Below are 6592 nucleotides of genomic sequence, written 5' to 3' on the forward strand. Positions count from 1 at the left end.
GCCACTTACTGAGTTTTGGCAAGCCATTGAGGGTCGCATGGCAGGCAGCCAGGGGCAGATAACTATTAATTTTCTAAATTTTTTAGGGGCCCCACGGGCCAGGTAGAATTGCCTGGTGGGCCGCATCTGGCCCACAGGCCACATTTTGCCCACCCCTGTGTTAGCCCCACACTCTTCTCCCACATATGTGCTGGAACCATGGAGGATCTGTTTCTCTAGGGTGGTATCTAGTACCTTTAACTTCCTCCTTGTGTGTGCTGGAGCAGCAAAAGAGGAGTGGTCCTCTAGAATGGGTCTCCCTGCCCCACCTCATGTGGAAGCACCTCTAGGGAAGTCTAAACCACTCACTCTGTCCCCTAGGGTGAGCTGGCATCTGGGGATGCCCTGCCCATCTGGATGGAGACCTGAGAACAAGACTGCTGGAAGCTTGTACCTAGCTTGCAATGCCAAGAATATCACTGGTTCTTAAACACTGACACTGGAGAGGGAGGATGAGAACACTCACTGAGATGCACTTTGTGGCTCACAGAGCTTTGTTTCAGACTGTATTTAACTCCAGGGATGCCCATCACCCTGAACTGAACAGAGTCTCATCCCTTGGAGCAGTTATGCTCTACCAGAGTGTCATGGCAAACTGGGGTGTCTTGAGATCCTTTTAAGGTTGTTGTATGGTCCCACACAATGTTAGCACCCTTAGGTCTGCAAACATGATTCACAAGATAAACCCAGACATTTCAAATAGGAATGTATAATGTTAAGACCATTCTGACCTGTTGTGGTCTGAGCTCTTTACAACAGAAGAATTGCTCTATTATTTTTCTGTAGTCAAAAATGGGTGAAAACTAAGCTGACATTTCCCAAAGGTGGTTCAAGTCTAACAAGGAGTGCCTTGAGTCTAAAAAGGTTGAAAACCACTGGCTTGGAGAATCTGTTTCTGCTTAAAGGTTGGCTTTCCTAAGTGCTGCAAAACGCATGTTTTGTCAGACTGCCAGAGATTTCCAAGATGCAATCGTACCAAAAGTGCTCTTTTATGGTTGACAAGTTCTTCCAGGTGTGGGTCTGGGGGTTTGTTTGTTTATTTATTTGATTGGGAGGAGGGGATGCACAAATAAGAGGAAAATTAAACTATCAAACTCCCAGTATTTTAAATTGATCAGCATTTATTCTAGCTAGTGCACAGAACCCAGTACCCCTTCTAGGAAGCAATACATAGCCCAATATGCAACAAAGAGTTTAGCTCTCAAGAAAGCATGAACCTAATTCTCATGGATCAAGTTGGTTATGCTGGTTATGCATGAACAGAATATCTGAGACATATTCCAGCCATCTAGTAATGTGAAATGGCTGACCAAAAGGGGCATGCAGTAGCCATTGAACCTGCTGTCAGTAAGAATATGACCTTAAATAAACTAAGATTGTTCCTGCAATTTGCCTCCATCAAAGGATTGCTTTAGCTTTTGTTAAGTACTGGGAGGAGAACCAAAATTAATAATGCATTCATATTATGTAAGAAAATGTATAGTGAGAGGGGAGGGAGAATTAGGAATCAGGAGCACAGGGGCAGAGAGTACGGGGATAGAATGACTTCTGGGAAGAAAGGTCCTTCAGTAGGTACTGACAGTGGTAGACAAGGCTGCAACCTCAAAATCACAACTTCCTAAACCTCAGATAGCTGCAATGGAAGAGGAGCAAGGGATGGAATATTTTGGATATGCCCTGTTCACCCCATCTCTCAGCATCTACATTCTGCCACTGTGCAAACTGGGATACTAGTGTGACCCAATAAATGGCATTTCCTATGTTCTTGTGCTCTTCTGAGACGGATCCGGGGTTATGACAAGGAAAAGGCAGAACTGCAGGAGATAGTAAGGGAGAGGAAAAATACCTGTGATGAAAAAGGGTGAGATTAAAGGTGGTCACAGGTAAGGGGTGATATGGCTTGAGTGGCAGGGTGAACAAGGGGATTAGGGAGCGAGAAGCCTGTCAGCCCCATTTGCTAATCTCCCGTGTGTGAAATACAATCTGGGGGTGCTCCTGACTCTAGCAATCTCCAGCCCTGCTCTTTGCTTCCTATATGTATCTCAAGCATTGAGATCTGGACTGTACACAAATTTAAGCCTCTAAAACCAGGCAATACAAAGTAGAGGTGTATGCCACCTGTGAGGGGGTGAAGAACCAGACTGAAATAGGACTAGATTAATCTGTGTGAATGCCAACATTAAGTACATTTTCTCTTTTTACCTTCTTTATTTACACAATGCACCCTGAAGGTGGTAGCTAAGGTATTGACATTGCATATATTCAGAGTTTTAACTGTTTGAAATATGCAGCATAAATGATTTGCTATGACATCAGTTTTTAGTCATTGCCCATCCACCGAGAGAACAAGTTGGAAAATGAGAGAGATGCCAGTCTTTTTTCACATGCTTAAAAGTATTTTAGCCACCATTTAATAAAGCTGTCCAGATTTTGTGATCTCTCTCACTGGCCCTGATACCTACTATCAACTCCAAATGTTTCAAAGCATAAACCTAAATGCGCATTCCACTAAAATAAACTGTACAGGAGGAACAAGGAACTTTTAGGAATTACACGGCTTCCTTCACTTGTAGTTAACCACAGTAATGTCTGAAGTCCAGACCCATGTTATAACTATAGTAATCACTAGGGTGCCTATACACAAGTGCAGCAACTACTATGATGTGCTGTAATTACTGCGTGTTGGAGCAGACTCAATTAACTGAGTCTGCTGGAGCATGGTAATGTATCTGCATCTCATGTATCAGAGACTCTGTGCTTCAAAACAATGGCAGGACGCTTTAACTAAAGCTTGTTGAATGAGCTTTAGTTGAAGCATCCCCGCTGCCATTTTGAAGTGCGAGGACACTGATACATGAGATGCTGTGGCTCTTTAATGACAGCAGCTCTCAGATCCACTCTAATTAAAGTGATGCCTCCCACCTCCAGAGCACGTGTAAAAGTGCCCTAAGAAACATTTCGGGATTAGAATTTAAAATTGAAGAAATTGTCCAAAATCAACAACTTTACATTCAACAAAAGGCAGATGCAAAGTACTAAACTGATGAAGGACTCAAATACAGAAATGCAAAATGTGAAATAATTGGCTGAGCAGCAGTCTATAGAAAAAGATCTAAAGGTTATGATGGAACAAAAACTAAATATAAGTAGACTAAATATGATGCTGTTGAAAAAAGGCAACTCTCAGTTGGACATGTGGTAACAGAAATGTCATATGTAAGACATGAAGTGATTATTCTGCTCTATTCTGCCATGGTAAAGCCTTAATTGAAGTCGTTTGTTTAATTTGGGGCACCATATTTTAAGAAAGATGTAGCAAGTTGGAAAAACTAGGGAAAAGAAACAAAAATGAAAAGAGGTTTGGGAAACATTGTGTTTGAAGAAAGTTTTTAAAAACTGGATTTATTTTCTTTACTATGTTTTCAAGTATGTAAAAGGTTGTAATAAATAATAATAATTCACAATTTCTGCTGGGTGTGGTATAAAAAGCAATCTTTTTATTTTCTATTGTAAATGATTCATTTAAATCAGTGATTCTCAACCTTTTTACACTTTTTCTCATCCCTCATTAGACTCCAGGCATCCCTCAAAAAGCACCACCTCTTAGATTTCCCTCCTTTTTTGATTACAGAAAAAAGAATAATTCTTCTGTTGAAAGAACTGAGAAAGTCCACAACAGGTCAATAATCACTATATTTTTGACACTATGGTTTCCTATTTGAAACCTAGGAAAAGAAAGACATTCAGTTTTAAAAACTTCATTAACCTAGAGGTCAAGTTGATTGCAAAACTCAAACTTCTGAAAACCAAAAAGTGAATAGTTAAATACACTGCCATACAACTTAACTCTGCTTTAAGTGATACCACCATACTCCTGCAAAATACATTTTCAAAGTCTTCCTTTGAGCTGTACTGAATATCTGCTATATCTACCTGCCCCACCATCAGACACTTAGACTACTCCACAGATGTAACGGATGTGGTGCTCTACGTTTCAACCACTTTAAAATTCTTCTATATTCTTATGAACATCTTCTAACATTATTATTTAACTTGCACATCATTAAACCCATTGACCATACTCATCATCCACCTGACTCTCCAAGACTAGTCTGACTTACGAGGCCTATACAACCACTACTAACACAACCTACATCATGCAGCACTGAAATGAGGCATACTGGATACCTCAAAGTACATATTCACTTTTTATCTTATCTCACACATAGACCAAAGTAGCTTCCTCCCTGGCCCTGAGAGATGTGGTCCATATCACAATCACAGTTCTGCTAAGCTTCTCTAACTAACCTCTACCATCCAATACAGCATCCATATTAAAAGGAATGCAAGGTGGAGTGCTTACAGTTAAAGTTCAGGTCATATGGTGTATATCACAATTACATACTCTGTTTCACAGAATCATAAAACGTTAGAGTTGGAAGGGACCTCAGGAGGTCATCTAGTCCAAACCCTGCCTCAAAGCAGAACTAGCCCCAACTAGATCATCCCAGCCAAAGCTTTGTCTAGCCAGATTTTAAACCCCCCCAAGGATGGAGCTTCCACCACCTCTCTGGGTAACCTGTTTCAGTGTTGTACTACCCTCCTAGTGAGAAAATTCTTCCTAATATCCAATCTAAACTTCCCTTGCTGCAACTTGAGACCTTTGCTCCTTGTTCTCTCATCTGCCACCACTGAAAATAGTCTAGCTCCATCCCCTTTTGAACCCCGCTTCAGGTAGTTGAAGACTGCTATTAAGTCTCTCAGTCTCCTCTTCTCTACACTAAATAAACCCAGTTCCCCCAGTCTTTCCTCATAAGTCATGTCCCCCAGCCCCCTTACCATCTTTGTCGCCCTCTGCTGGGCTCTCTCCAATTTGTCCACATCCTTTTTGTAGTGGGGGCCCCAAAACTGAACACCAGATGTGGCCTCACCAGTGCTGAATAGAGGGGAATAATCACTTCCCTTGACCTACTGGCAACACATCTGCCAATGCAGCCCATATGCTGTTAGCCTTCTTGGCAACAAGAGCACACTGATGACTCATATTAAGCTTATTGCCCACTGTAACCCCCAGGTCCTTTTCTGCAGAGCTGCTGTCCAGCCAGTTAGCCCCCAGCCTGTACTGGTGCATTGGGTTGTTCCATCCTAAGTGCAGGACTTTGCACTTGTCCTTGTTGAACCTCATGAGATTTCTTTTAGCCCAATCCTCCAATTTGTCTAGGTCACTCCTTGTTTTCAGAAGCCTGGGTTTTACTGAATTCATCTTTCTGGAAGGACACAAGATACCACCAAGAAACCTCAATTCTGAGTTGTTTTGTCATCATATAACACTGTTTCCCAAATCAATTTTAAAAGTCTTACCATGTACCAAAAGACAAATATGCCCTTACTTCTTTTGATCTAATTTGTATTTTGATTACTCTGTGCATGTCTACACATGCATTAATAAGGTTTTCCTAATGCACATTAAAATTTGTTACCTCCAATGTGAGGTACTAAATAAATGTGTATTAGGCTGCCGTAATCCACAGTAGTGAAAGTGGACACTATTTTAGTGATGCTTAATGTTAAGTAGCCTGTTTTACTGCATATTAGCATATTTGCACTTTTCTACGTGAAGCTTTAATGCACTGTAAAATAGGCTGCTGCACATTAAAGCACATATGTTGATGTGCCCTCTGACCCTCAACCTACTGAGAAGTCCATGAAGCTTTACATTTATAAAATACAAAAGGTGAATAACCAGCAGTAAGCTTTTACTTATTTCAAAATCTCTGAAAAAACCCTTAAAAGCACCTTTAAAAGATGTTTTGTTATAAAGAAAAAAAATCAGTATTTAAAAAAAACTGAGGCAGCAGAAACTGAATATCTGGGAATTGCATTCATAATGATTTAGATGGAGAAAGAAACAGATCTGGAGAATTATCCTCTTTTAAAAATCAAGCACAAAGACTTAGTAAGGAAGAAGATCCATTAGCCTGTCTCTAGCTTATACTTTGTCAGCTTTGGCAGCAACCAAATGGCTTATTACAAACTAGATTCCAAACAAGCAAAAAAAAAAAAAAAAGCATGCTTTCTATCCAAGCCTGCACATTAATAACACTGGAAGAAATACTGGAAAAGATGTACAAATACAATCTATCACAACGTAGGCCTTTTTTTTTCTTTTTCTTCTCTTAAAGTAAATGTAGTGCTTATGAAAGATGCCCCATTGATCACCCAAGGCTGAAGACTTTTCTTTTTCCATGGAGTAAGCAAGGCAAAGCTTTAGCAGATAACCCAGACAGCAAGTAACATCCCAGCTCTTTGGGTATGGTGGAACAAGGGGGCTCATTCAATGCATCATTTGTCTTCTCAGAATGCTGGAAGTGCTAGCTCATACCAGCTTATAGGGGTGCTGAGTTTGTAATATGATATTTAACCTGACTGTTAAGGACTGGAATCTCCTAACACATTGGTTTTTAACCTTTTCTCATTTGAGAACCCCTAAAAAGTTTCACGTGGAAATGCGGGCAGACCCCTTTGAATTGTAAGTGTGGATATTCACATACTT

Source organism: Gavialis gangeticus, unplaced genomic scaffold (genome assembly GCF_001723915.1).
Source record: "Gavialis gangeticus isolate Ggan-Ray unplaced genomic scaffold, GavGan_comp1, whole genome shotgun sequence".
Classification (NCBI taxonomy): Eukaryota; Metazoa; Chordata; order Crocodylia; family Gavialidae; genus Gavialis; species Gavialis gangeticus.